This window comes from Nanorana parkeri, unplaced genomic scaffold (assembly GCF_000935625.1).
Source record: "Nanorana parkeri isolate BGI_ZX_2015 unplaced genomic scaffold, ASM93562v1 scaffold307, whole genome shotgun sequence".
Taxonomy (NCBI): Eukaryota; Metazoa; Chordata; class Amphibia; order Anura; family Dicroglossidae; genus Nanorana; species Nanorana parkeri.
Genome location: NW_017306575.1, coordinates 922026 through 936828, shown reverse-complemented (window position 1 = coordinate 936828; position 14803 = coordinate 922026). Strand labels below are relative to the sequence as shown.

General features: G+C 40.1%; 1 protein-coding gene across 1 annotated transcript in view; it reads left to right on the top strand.

Annotated features, from left to right (window-relative positions):
* Positions 1–14803, top strand: part of CUNH9orf3 (chromosome unknown C9orf3 homolog) — a 303413-nt gene that overhangs the window by 113340 nt on the left and 175270 nt on the right. The gene's annotated exons all lie outside the window — the stretch shown is intronic.

Sequence of the window (14803 nt, the reverse complement as noted above, 5' to 3'; positions counted from 1 at the left end):
ATTATCCAGTCAATTCAAAAGTAGATTCCTGTTTACTTATTGAAAGTTCACACAATTTGTTGAGTTAACATTATCAGCTATTTTAGTAGCAACTGGGCAAGCCAGCAACTGGAAGACTTCAGATGACCTCTAACCCAGGGATCGACAAATACCAGGCGCTAAGTCGCCAATGCGACTAGAATTTGCGTCTTGGCGCCTGGGCTTTTGTCAGCCCATTTACTGCACCTCTTTCATCCCCCACCGCCGCTGCCGCCACATTAACTATACCGTTCTCCTCCCGGCTGCAGACTCAGTGGTCTCTCCTCACAGGCTGTAATCGGCTGCAGCGGTCTGTGTCGGAGGGGACACCAATCTCTGTAGCCAATTACAGCCTGTGTGGGGAGACCGCTGACACCCTGAGTCTGCAGCGGTGAGGGGGAACGGCATGGTTATTGTGGTGGCTGTGGCGGTGGGAGAAAAAACAGAGATGCATTTCCCTCATGCCACCCTCGTTACTGCCCCCCCCCCCCCCCCTTTCCCCCCTCGGCGACCCAAAATCGTTTTCTAATTCTCAGTTGCGGGACGGCTGTCCTGACTCCTCACTTCAAGGGTATTCTCTTCCTCCCTCTCCCTCTCCTTTTCCTGCCCCCCCCCCCTTCTCCCCCCCCCCCCCCCCCCTTTGCCCCTGCTGCCAGCCACGATAGATCTTCAATCCAGCGGCTGGCAGCAATAGGCTATTTTAAATTGCAGTGGCCAAAAGTAGGCTGGCTTTTGCATCGGCCCACTGCCTGCTGTCAATCAGCAGAGGAGGAACCTGAAGGAGAATTTTCTCCTTCAGGTCCCTCCTCTGCCTAGTGACAGCAGGCAGTCCATTATGGGAGCGAGATTGTAGTCCATTATGGGAGCGAGCTTTGATCGCTCGCTACTTTACAACACACACAGGGACCATGGGGAACAAAAGCAGCCACCTTCCAGAAGGAAGGACAGTGTCGGCACCCATTCAGAGATGATTTGAGGATCTACAGCCGAGTGATACATAAATAAGATACAATCTTGTTAATAGTTGAGGTACTTAAATGTATTATTGAGGTTTAACTCCTGAGTTTGGTGTCACTTTAAAGATACTAAAAATATCACTCTCCCTTTTATTCTACAGTCCTCTTCAATTTTCTAAAAATGACAAAATTCCTATTACTCTTACTTCCAAGTATTGCAGCAGGATTTTGTTCATGTTTAGGGCTTTCCGGAATTTTCATACCCATGCTTAGTTGATTTATACACATTGCTTTTTCCAAATGTCTAACCAGAAGTTTTATTTAAATCATAGACATCCCATGCAACAGCAGTTTTATCCTAGTTAAAATATATTCAAAGATTCTTGCATGCATAAAGGGGGTTCTGGGGCTGCGGCTTCTGTTTTTTTAAACACATAGAGGTCAATTCTCAAAGTTTTTTTTCCTGATTTCACTTGCATGTTATGTAAGCTTGTGCAATTCACCAAACAATTTAACGCTTGGAAAATCCACCAATTAACGTATTTCTTCTCTGAAGTGATATTTTATCATGAAGCTTGTTATTTAATGTTTTAAGCTTTACTTTAACAAGCCTAATCGTTAAACATGTACAGAAGTGCAATTCACACTTAGAGTTAGACAATCGTTACATAAGCACCTCCTTCAGTGTCGTTTTGACAGTTTTCGGGTGGTATTTTCTGCTCTGAGAGGGAGATTTGTGAGGAAATTGATAACTTCTGGTAGTGAAGCCTCTTTTCTGCAGTTTTTGGAAGATGGAACTGTTTGCCTGTGTTTAATTTGTTTTTATTGTTATAATTTTTTATAAATACAAAAACATTGGAGTGGGGTTGTATTTCGTAAACATGTGACATGTAAACCCCAACAGTTGTAATAAAGTTGTTTACATACAACAGTGCAGTCTGTTGAAAATACATCATTTGTAGGCACTGTTCCCCTCCTGGTCCCAGAATGCATCAGTCAAATGTATTTTAACACCTTACATGTAAATTCTGTGATTCAAGACATAAAAATAAGGCTTCATTTGCTGAAATAAACGCAGACATGTAAAAATAGCAACACCTAACAATCCAGTCGGAAGCCTTAATGAGCATGCTAAGTAATGATTGGGACTTTCGTGAATACCATCTTTTAAAACGAAAAATAAGGAGAGGTAAATTAACAACTTTAGAGAGCCAATAACATGTCTCCTTGTGAAATGACCCCTAAGACTGATCATGTGATTGTAGTGAATGCAGACCCTTGCTTTGGTTGTCACTTTTAGAAAGTGCTGTCAAGGCCTTTATCAGTATTTGCAGAATGTCTCTTTCATGGATTTCGGAATTGTCATTTTTAATGGCATCACATTAGAGATAGATCATGTCCAGTCTACTGAACTTCAGAAGTCAGTGGAGAGATAGATAATGTGGGTGCTGCAGTTATCAGTAGCAACCTGTCAAGCTTTTAGTTTACTGCAAGATCAGTCAACAAGTGACCTTTGTTTGCTACAGCTTGCTGCACATTAAACATAACTTTACTTAAGAAGTCGAGAACGTTCACATTTTAAATTGTGAATATTCACTTTAATTATCCAATCGGAAAAATCCCAGCTTACTTATTTCATTTGCATGTGATGCTATAATTCATGTGAACATTTACACAATTTGTGTTGTGTAAAGATTCTCAACTCCTTTAGTAAATCAGCTCAGTAGTCTTTCTGCTTTGATCAGCTTTAAAACACAAGTAATTATTTACACATTTTAGAAAATTATGAGCCACTTAATTTTGTTATGTGTTTAAATATATCAAGATGAGTTTATGAGAAATCTTTCAATATAGTACATGTACTTTCTCCAAAGAGATCCCATTAAGTGTGCATTAAGATGTCATGTGCAGTCTTCTGTTTACAACTGAACGTGAGTCACATACACAATGTCAGTCTTCAAGCATCCATTAGTATCTCCCTCTCTGCTTCCTATACTGCTGCTCACAGTCTCCTGTTATAGCTGTTCTGAACATGCAGGGGAATGGACATATACCAATTGCAGCTTCAGTATTTCTATTCACTTCATAATTTTTATTCTGTATTTTCATCACCACTAAAAAGTGCTTAATTATCTGATAAGTCTTCATTTGCACGCACTTGGCAATTTTCATGTACTGCTATTCACCACAATCTCACAGGCTTTTCTTTTTCTCATCAAATATGTTTTATATTTTGCGTTTAAATCTTCAATTGCTTTTAAATGTGCCAAAAGAACACACGATAAAATTACATCACACTAGAAAAAAAAAAAAGAAAAACTGCATAAAAAGCACAAACTAAATCTGTGACATTATGTCATTAGAATTGAAGTGCACCTCGGGTTATCGAATGTACATTTCTTCCTGCCAGTAGCTCATGTGCCTTTAGTTCAGTATATTTTCTTAAAAAAGTCGAACATCTGTTTGGTAAATATGTGGAAGCTGTCAGAGCTAAAATATACTAGATATGTTTTAAAGAAATGGTTAACTGCTCATTTGTATCTAGTAGGATTCTTTAAAGCAATTTTACTTACCTGATTTCCACTTTTGTGGTCAGAGGCCCGCTGAGGTCATCACATCTAACACAGAGTCCATAGCCCTGTATTATATGTGAGCATGCTGAGGGACATTCCACAGCCAGAGTGGAGGGAAGAGAGGTAGCCCCAGTGCAAGGGGGAATTTTTTTTTATCCAGAGGTATGCTTGAAGACTTTTGAGCTTATTTATTTCGCAACCAGCAAAAATGTTGCGCAATACACAATATTCCTTGGGCAATTGTTCAGATATAATTTTCACTGATCTGCCTACCGTAAACTGAAATCTGATTGGTTGCTGTGGATTACTGCACTTTGCACATAATACTTGCCCTTTATAACTCCTTATTAAACTTTAATTTGCTAAAACTATTAGACTGCAAGAAAAATAGCAATTATATGTTTGGGAGATGGCTTTCACTTGAGTCCCCAGTCTGTAATGTCACAGTGCTAACTGCTAGGCCCGTGTTCTGTGTCAGGGAAGGAGGTCACATGCTGTACCATACCTAGAAACACCAGGTATTTTGCAGCAACAGCCACGTAACATAAGAATGAAGAGGGTGAGGATTGCTTCAGATGTAAGTGTAAAGTTGTCAGCAGGTGGATTTTACATGGATGTTGTCACTTTGCCCTAAACGGACAAGGTGACAGTTCCTGTTTCAGAAGCAAGGATATATTAACTGGTATCAGTACTGATCCTTAACAGGTCTGGTTCAGCCTCTAAACATTAAAGGAGAAGTATTGGGAAAGTAAAATATACTCTTCTTAAGGCCTGGCTAGTAGCTCAGGACTTGAAATTTTGAGCCCTGCTCTAACTAATAGTTAGAGCCGGCTTGGGAGACTGCAGCTGTCACATGCCAGCTCTATATACTGAGCGCTGAGCAATATGAACCACAAATCGCTCAGTTCATGGTTCCTGCGGGGACTCCCCCCTCCCTACGCTGTTCCTCCAGTGCTCATTGGAGGGACAGACACTGGAGGGGGCAGGCACAGCTGACTCTGGCTTTAGAGAGGCAGAGCCAGCTATCAATCAGGCAGCTGGATGAAACCTAATACTATTGTTGGGTTCCTTCCTGGCTGTAGCTTAGCTCTGCGCTAATAATAAATGCACTTCTATGGCCCAAAAGGGAGGTAAAGCCAAAAATGTTTGGTTTTACTTTTCTTTTAAGCCAGTTTTTGCCAATTTTCCTGTAACGTTCTCTCCACATTGTGGATCTTCAGTAACACTGGGAAGGCACCCTCTCTATATTTACAATACACATATGTGTGTTTACAGTCCCTGCCAGCAGCATCGTTTCTGAGAAAAGTGTAACCATTCCCTACCTCTGTTTAATTTACTGACATGTATGTTTTTGTGTAAAGTTCTTTTTTTTAGTATATTATGTTAGTAATATTTCTTCATTTGAGCAGTGTGTATTAGTTTTTAAGGAATGCTTGGGTGTGACGAAGGACCAAAAACTGATTTAACCAAGAATTTCTATTTTTATTTGCAAGTAAAACACTTGTTATCCTGCCAGTTGGTTAACAATAATGCCAAGGCTGAATGTTTCTGTTTATAGGATTTGGCTTGAAAAGTAAGAACTTTCTTCGTTTTTTTTTGCCTTGGCTCAGTAAGAAAGGCTTGGAGCACGTGATTACCTGGAAGTAGTGCATATTTTCCAACATTTAAAATAGTTTTCAAAAGTCAAACGTTATGAGAATCAGTTCAGGATGCAGGATGTGTGCAGAGCAGTCACTTCAATCCCAAGCTTTTCTCTGGCTTTAGATTTTATTGTGAAATAAGATGGAAGAATCTAGATATTTTACGGCATGGAGACTCCCACACCTTGTTAATACATCTTACTGCATAAGAACAAAGCCTTCAATGTCTTTGGCAGTAAACGCAAAATTCTACGTTTTAACAAAGCAACTATGTTTGATTACTGACTAGCTTTAGTTATCACATTCTAAAGTTAGGTTTGTTCATTTACTAAATGCCTATAGTGTTTTCTTGTATTTGATAAGCAGTTAGTATTTAGAAAGTGTACTAACTGCTTGCAAATGCTCAGATAACTATTTAACTGTTTAACAATAGTAAAACACATTATAAATACTCAAAAATCACCTACTAACCCCTTGCTAACTTCACCAATTACACTGAATGGAGACGGTTGGAGAGTTATTAGCTATAATCATTTGCAGAACATTTCCCACTGACCACCTAAAAATGTGCTGCTTTGTTATTTGCCTGCATGTGTACTTGCGTATCGATTTGCTGTTCGGACTTGTGCAGTAGGCAGTTGGCAGAGTTTTGAGCTGTGCACTCGCTGCATGCCAACACTGTCAGTACTGAGTTCTAACGAGTAGTTTAATAAAGTATTTCTGAGGACACTCTCAAGGCTGTCAGCGTCTTTTGTAAATATTAGTTTGTGTATAGCTTTCTGTGGAATAGTTGCTCTACTGTATGAAAGTGACGTGTCCTACCTGCCAGACTTTAGGGCGGTTTTAGTTCACACAAGGGCGGTTCGGTCACACTGAACCGCCGACATGAACGATCCCATACATTCCTATGGGGACTAATCATGCCATCGCGTTGCTACATGCGATCCGAACCCGCCGTTCGCCCGAAATGCTTACTGAGCTATTTTTGTCGCGCTGATCAGCATAGATTCCATATAGAATTCAATCGAAATGCGCTAATCAGCACTTTTTTGGGCGTTTTTAATTGCGTTCCAGCACTGAAACGTGATTAAAAAAGACCAAAACCACCCTTTTAAAATTTGCGTGGAAACCGCTCTAAAATGCATCCACCCTGGTGTGAATGGGGCTTTAAAGGGCATAAGTAATGTTTTTCCAAGGAGTTAATTTACTTTATTAGTGACTTGAAAGAGAGAGAAAGAAAGACAAATATTATTTACAGATTTTATTTTTCTACAATTTGTAAAAAACTACTAATTATTCCCTTTAAGGAGATTGTATTCACTTAGTAATACTCCATGTTGTATGCCCTCTCCACATAATGAAATAAAAAAATCCAGGGCAATTTTACAAGTCTCTAGCCTGTCCACTTAAATCACACGATTAGCAGTATGGTGTAAATGGACCAATTTTTACAATGAATCTGTAGAAATAATTATAAATTAGTTTCTGTGCAACCAGATTAATATAGATTGACATATGCTAAAAGGTATGTACTGAAGTACTTAATTATATGTGCATTTGCACCTATAGTTTTCTCTTGGATGCACTGCACAGTCCCACAGTTACCTGTTGAGCCTAGCACTGAAGTTCACCTGATTCAGCTTCCTGTGGTGGGGTGGTAATTATGCTGTACTGCTCCTGAATACAGAGCAGAACTGCCACTCTCATGTACAGTAGATTGTGCCTACTTACACTACAATGGGGTGAAAAAAGTTGTAGGGAGTGTGGATATCAGCATTGTCACTGCTCGTTCACAAGCCTGTATCTTGTCAATCAGAACCTGGACACACTCAGTCCTGCCCACTGCTTTCTAGATAGGCAGCATCGCCTCTATTGCTTGAAACCCTCCCTCTGTGATCTGCAGTGTCTGGGAGAGGGAACTTGTGAGACAAATGAAAGAGGATTTGACTCTGCCAGGGAAGGTGAAGGAAGTTTTGTGTTTACTTTAGTAGACTTGCGCATTGCATAGTAACTGGTTTTAGTACTTGTTAAGACTCCCATTTTGTTAATACTCCTTTAGAAATGAACCCTTATCAGAAATCTTTATTGTACATTTTATGCAGCAGTTAAGCTTTTTGGAACGGACCATGCTCCTTAATGACGTTCTTACAAAATGCTTTCGTTGAATCTTTTTTTATATGTCATTGTCTTGTTGTAAAACTCTTTGATCAGTTGTGTTTCTTACTGTTTTTTTTTTTTTAATTACCTAGCAAATGCTCCCTTCAGCTATGCCTCCTATGTATCATTAATTGTCTATGATTTTACAGTAAATGGACATTATTTCCTCCTGTTCCAGAATGTGCAGATTCTTTATGCCTCACCATTTTGTAACTATGTTGTTAAAATAAATCCAGGTACCAAGTGAACGCTATTCCTGAACTGTTTATACTTTCCAGCAAACATTACAATTATGTTAGAGTGAAAACAACTTTTCAATTTACCTTCAAATTATATCAAAGTCAAAAGGTTATTTGGGCTATTTCTAATGCTGATTAATTCACTTTAATGTACAGTATGCTGGTTCTTGATGTTTAAAAGTTTTACCTTCCTGCAGAATCAGCTGGTCCCCTGAGCATTGGCCTTGATCTCCTCCTGTTTTAGGGTGGCTCCTTTCCCTTGCAGGGTCTTAGAGCCACCATTGTGTGTGTTAGTAATCTGTGTGTATCTCCACAAACACTCCCATGCTCCCAGCTACTCCTCTTTTCTCCAAGCTAGTAGATCATGTATGTCACTTACAAGGCCCACAGGCTAGACATGGCCCACCACAAGATTTTATTAGGCCCTCCATTCACAAGCTTTGTACCGCAGCAAACAGGGTTATTTTTTTTTTCTGGGCCGCTCCTCCCCCTGGGCCGCAGGTTTCTCTTTGCCTGCACGTTCCTCCTTACCTCTGCCTCTAGTCTTGGTGGCAGCGGTAAATCCCACTGTGTGCATTTGGGACTGACTGTGTGTAAGTAAATACTTTTCCTTGTTGCACTACTTACCGAAAAATTCCTTGTAGTGGGGGGTGCTCGCAGTGACTGCGGATGGTGCCGCAAATATCAGCAATTGTGTAGAGATGTCTCCAGCGCACCAAAATCCTTCTTAGGTAAAACTCACTTTTGTAACTCAAACCAGATTCCCATTTCGGAGGCAGCTTAGAATCTGATTGGTGACTATGAGGGACATCTTTACACTGATGCGTGTGGCTTCATGTATTTGAGAAACTTTAGGGGGCCTGCTGTGAGTGGTTTGAGAATATCACACCTGTATTACAAATAGGAAAGTATGAGTCTGTACGAACAGGTTTTTGTTTGCATCAAAACTGCTTCTCTCCCCATGCAAGTCAATGGGAATGCTAAAGCAGTCTGATGCAGTTTAGGAGGTCAATTGCAGGTTAGAAGGAGTTCAACTGCAGGTCAAATATGTCAATGATTTCAGAAGTGCCACAAACTGATGTCAAATGCAGACTGTATACATTCCTGGTTTTAATAATCAATTTTTACTAGGGATGTCCCGATACCTATACTGGTATCGGTATCAGGGCCGATACCAGGCATTTTCACGAGTACTTGTACTTGTGAAAATGCCCCAATTCTTAAGGCCTATACCAGCCCTTTAATTTTTTAAACAGCAGCGGCTGTAGGAGTTCCCGCGCTTGTGGGGACCTTGGCAGCCTGCTGGGGAACTGCAGATAGGGTTGGGTTGAGAGAAGGATGGAGGTTAGGGGGGAAAGCAGCAGTGATGGTCGGCTAGACGGCCGACGGACATGGTCTGCCGGTGGAAGAGGCTGGGGCCCAGCACCGCCGGTCTAGACGTGGAGGAGGCAGAGTATAACAATATTTGCTTTTTAAATTACTATTTAATTCATCGCAATGGATTCCTGGAGCCATATGGGTTATCTAAATCAGCCTTTCTTAACCAGGGTGCCGTGTCACACTCAGGTACCTTCAAGCTCCCTCAGGGGGGTGCCTCAAGATTTTCACACAGCGTCACACCCTTGATGTGAAGAGGGCTGCTGATGTGACAGAGGGGGCTCCTGATGTGAAAGTGGGCCACTGATGTGAAGGGGGACTCTGATGTGATCCTATAGGTATTTTTGTGTTTTTGCTTGGGGTCCTCTCTTAAAAACTATATCAGACACCTATCTTGGATAAAGGTTTGGTATAGATTTTGGAGGAGCAACACATCATTTTTGACATTTACAGTTGTTATGTTTTAGGCTGAGGTGCCTCAAGATTTTGCATATTTTTAAAGGGTGCCGTGACTGGAAAAAGATTAAGAAATGCTGATCTAAAGAGACAGCACACCAGAACAGCTTGCTTATTAGCTTGAGTTGAGTCTGACTGAAACCTTGGAAAGCTGTGTCTGATAAGAGAAAACAGCGGCAATTTAGGTGTGCACTAAAATTTTTAGTCCTGGCCAAAATTTTACATAACAAATAATAATTAATTGTCGGACTCTGGGCACTAGTTAAAAAGAAGCAACCTATTATAGGTGTGCAGGAAAACAAAATATTAGGAACAGTGTTTGTAAAATAAAAAACAAAAAATAAAGCCTGATAAGTAAGATTAAAGATAAATGTGGATATAGAATTTAGAGGACATTTTGCTATAATGCACACATAAGAAGCAGTAGAGATATCTACAGTATACTACTGATGTAAGCATGCTAATTTTTAAGTTGGATCCCAGGCGTACAACCCTCTTACACACACACACACACACACACACTTCTGGACCTTCTCGCTAACATACTGTGTATGGGATGTGACAGGCAGTCCTGAATTGTTACCAAAAACTGAGGTCAAAATCTGATTTAGGAACATGCAGGGGAGTAGGTTCTTTAGATTTGATGGTATTTACAGGCATCTTTGGGTGCGTGCTATTTGTGGTTTGTATCAGTTTGTCCTCTAGTTCCTAGTGACAGGTTTGATTTAACTGTATATTTTTTAAAAAAAACCACTAAAATTCAAAAGAAAAACACTTCAAAAGCAATGAGAGATAATTGCTTATGCTTAGAATTAGTGTATTTTAAACAAATATTTATTAGAAACTGTTCTCATTGTGTTTCAGGGTGTAGACAGTACTTATTACAATATTTTATGGTTTAAATAGTTAAAACATTCTGCTGCTTCTAGGCAGTATATGGGGAGGAGTCAATAGTAAGCTATTCTAGAGAGAAACAAAAAAAGACTCTTCCCTGTCTATACGCATTTTGTTGGAAGTATGTTTTTTTTCTTTTTCTGGAAGTGAAGTGCAGGTGCAAAGGAAATGACTTCAGATGCAATACATTAATCTATTGCATTTATTTCTTTTTCATTGAAATCGTATGGCATGTTTCTAATTTTAGGAGCCGCTCTCTTGTGTAAAGTCTACTCTGGGGCACATGCAGGCGGGAGTCTACCAAAACACACATGCTCCATTCTCTGCCCTTTCAATAGTTCCTTTGTTGCCTCTATTTCAGGTTTATAACAAGCAGAATTAAACTGATTATATGTGAAATCCAAATAAGTGTCAGTGGTTTATTTCAGTAGTGAACCCAGTTTATGCTTTTGTGGAGCTTGTGTAAAATAATGCTGCCCAAGGGAGGAATTAAACATGGCCATGAGTTTCCGTGGGATTTGAGGAGTGGTATTCATAAATTTCACCTTTTTATGTTTTATTATGAAAACAAAATAATATTAATACTTGCAGCCCAAAGAAAACAAATGAAGAAACGCTACATTTTGTTTTCAAGGCTGATTGAATTTCACAATCGTAATATGGAGCATTAACCCTTTCCGTACCAACAACATTGCAGAATCACTAAATTGCCTTTATTAGGTAAAGCAACAATGTCAATATGTGGTATCATAATGAACATTGTTCTTTAGTCTCACTACACTAAATTGTTGAAAGCTGGAATCTGACAGTTTTAGATAACCATATATTTAAGTATGTATGTAATACTCTTTGCCTTTTCACATCATTTATGCCCGGTAGGTGTGTATTTAAAGAGCTTCTTGTATATATGGTACAGGCATTCAAAAGTATGTGTTTGTGGAAAGTGGACAACCCTGACGTGTGCCTTTAGAGATAGCTATGGAGTCAGAGATGTGGCCCTGTAGCCTAATTTGTGCTGACGGAGTGGTGTATAAGGCCCGCAACGTAGTCAGAAAGAGGGGGCCAAAGCCCCATTTCTCAAGCAACTGGAAAAGGTATTGCCAAGACACTGAGTCAAAGGCTTTTTGTAAGTCTATAGACAACAGAAGCCCGGCTTGTGATTGCCCTCCATCCCACCCTGACTGCAACAAGGTGATAATATCAATGGCCCTTCTAATTTGATCCGGGCCTTGCCTACCCCTAATGAAGCCCACTTGATCCTTATGAATATAGGATGGTAGGAAGGAGCTCAATCGATTAGCAAGAATTTTAGTTAGGAGTTTTAAATCATTGTTTATGCGGGCGGATGTAACAGGACGTGTATACACGCCCAGTTACATCGAAGAAGCTCCCGGCCGGCCGTGTATACACAACGGCCGGCCGGGAAGTTGTTAAAAATGATGCCATATATTTTTGGAAAGCTTCTTATGCCGCAAGGCCCCTGTACAGAAGCTGTATATTTTTTATAATACTGTTAATGGAGTAAGATTGTAAACCCTCACGGGCAGGGCCCTCCTTACCATCTTGTCTTGAATTGTATTGTGATAGTAATGTCTTCCTTATATTGTAAAGTGCTGTGCAAACTATCAAAATCCTATATAATAATAACAACACTATAGTCTCCGAATAATGGTGGTCCAATCCCCTTTTACTCTACCCTTTTATGTGATCTGTGTTGATGTGAGGGTCTGCTTAAAAAAAATTTTCAAACTGGAAAATCACAGGATGTTGGCCACAGAAAACTAGCTTTATGAGGCTGAAACTGCAGCAAAGGTTATTTATATATTGAATGCAGAATGTAATAAACAGTAACATTCAATACCTAAATTGAAATATATAAATTAGATTGTACAGTATATTATGCCCTGCCCAGAAGAATGTAAATATTCAGGTAAACTGGAAGCTATAGCAAGGAAATGGTAATGATGATTTCACACTTTCCATGAAATAACATTGAAATATTAAAATCATATACAGTTTTATTTTATTTATTAAATAGTATAGCCAAGTGCAGTAACCCATAACAATCACTTTATTGTCCTTAATGCTCTCTGCAGATCTCAGGTAAAATCTTATTAAATATGGTTTGCTAAACTTTCTTTATATCAATCTGTGAATTATGTAGATTAATGATTAAATTAAGGATACAATTTTTCTACCTACCATAAAATATTTTTCCATTAAGGGACACAGGAATAGTAGAAAATCAGACAGTTGGATTATACTGCTACCTTCAGAACGTCTGGGCACTTGCAAAACAAAAATCTTTACACTAGCCCACTGTAAAACCCCGCCTTCATCTGTCATAACTACGTTATCTGAGCAAGCAAAACATAAGGCCAAGAACTGGGCAGTGGGACCTGTCTCTCTCAATGGACTTTTCTTTATCGTTAATTCAGGGACGCAGAAATAGTAGAAAATTAGGGATGCACCGATATATCGGCCGATAATAGCTCATTTGGGGAAATGCCGAAACAACAAAAAAATTGCCGATAATGACCCACCTCCCCTGCCCGCCCACAATACAAGCTCCAAGCACTGCCCACCAATCTGAAGCCCTTGCCACCTGCTGTGACTCTGCCCACTCGGACTGACTCTTCTGTGCGAGCGGCGAAAATCCTCCTGTCATGTACAGTGCAGGTATATCAATATTAATATCGGCACATGGCATAGCTATGAATTCCTTCAGGCCCGCTCCTCTAATCCGCAGTTATTTGCTGTGCTTACAATCAGCTCCCGGCGGCATAATTTTGCGGCCGGCTGCTGTCTTTTACTTTGTTCCAGCCTGGACGTCTTCTGCACTGCAGAGGTTACTCCGCTACCCCACATCACCCCATTCCCAACACCCCCCCAATCACACCTCACCATCTCCCGCTGGTCGCTCCGCTCCGCTGCCTCTGCTCGCTCCGCTTCCCCGTATACCATTTAAGGGAGGTAAGATCGTAATGCAGTGACTGAAAACAATACTAAACCTGCTATTGGCTATTTAAAAATTCAATAGCCAATCGCAGGTTGGCTATTGGACCCGCCCACTGTCTGCTGTCAATCCTAAAAACATTTTCGGTTTCGGCCTGACAATTTTTTTTATTTCGGTTTCGTTTCGGTTTTAAAATATCCATTTCGGTGCACCTCTATGGAAAATGATAGACAATTGGGGCATCCAAAAGCAGTCTAACCAAGGAGGTGGGTAAAATCCACTGAGAGATCTAAATATATGAAATCACTGCCTCTAAGAAAGGCTATATAAAAGAAGGCTCATCAGAAGAGAGCGGCAAGAAGAGAGCTGTGAGGCAGAACTTTGAGCTACAGACCAGGACAGAACACCATCTGAGAGTAGAATCTATACAAAAAGGGTGTGATCCTAAAACAGTAAAATGAAGGACCAAGTAACAGTCCAGTAAAAGTTGGCTGGAACAATACAACACATGAAAGAAGTTGAACTAGACCAAGTAGGCAAAAATATACAGTATGTCCAAAACCAATAAAAAGTGTTGGAATATAAAGACAAAAGCCCTAGGTATGTAACTATTAACTTCAGGGAAAGGAGACTTGGACAAACTAGACATGTTCAAGTAAGGAACTGATATGGAGTTGAGAGGCTCAAAAGTAAATCTCTGACCCTCGAGTTCAAGGAGTAGAGATCCATGACAAAAAAAACGAACAAAAAACTGTGGAAGATGACTTTCAAGTACTACCCTAGATCTCTAATGAGGGCGAGGGGAAAAAGATGACCAGCCCCCCTATAAAAAGGGGTGGGGAAAAATGAGAGGATAAAAAAATGGTATCCACCTGAAGGTAGTTAGAGTATAGTGTGAAATGCACAGATTTATGATTACAGTAAGAATATTTTTTTTCTACTTACTGTAGAATCTTTTTCTTGAAGCCCAGAGACCAGAACGGACATCGATCCTGTTCTGAAGGTGAGCAGTAGGAGGCGACTTCCTAAAGGCCCAAGGGAACACAGAGTGTGCATGTGCAACACTGCCCCTAGTTCCCCTAGACTGAACTGTTACTTTAGAGAAAAAAAGGGCAGGCATTCTTAAAGTTAGAAGTTGTTAAATAAAGTTAGAGGCAGGTAAATAACTGCAGCCTGACTGCATGCACAGGAGAAAAAGAGATATAGCAAGATGCTGAACAAGCTAAAAAGCTGTATCGTAGCATAAAAACTGAAAACTAGCCTGTCTGCAGTTAAGTACACAAGCCCTGACACACCAAGAGGCAGAATCCAGTTAGAGGAGGAGCAACATAACATAATACAGTATGTAAACCTCAACATATATCTCAGAGAGACTGAGTGGAGACCAGTTTAGACAGTGCCAATGTGCAAAAAATGGGGAGAGCATGATTATTATTGAACATGGTACACAAGGGACTGAAAATGTCATCCTGCAGATACAAGTATGAGAAGATACTCATAATGGTAATAAATACCGCCTGTAAGATCACTCTGAAGT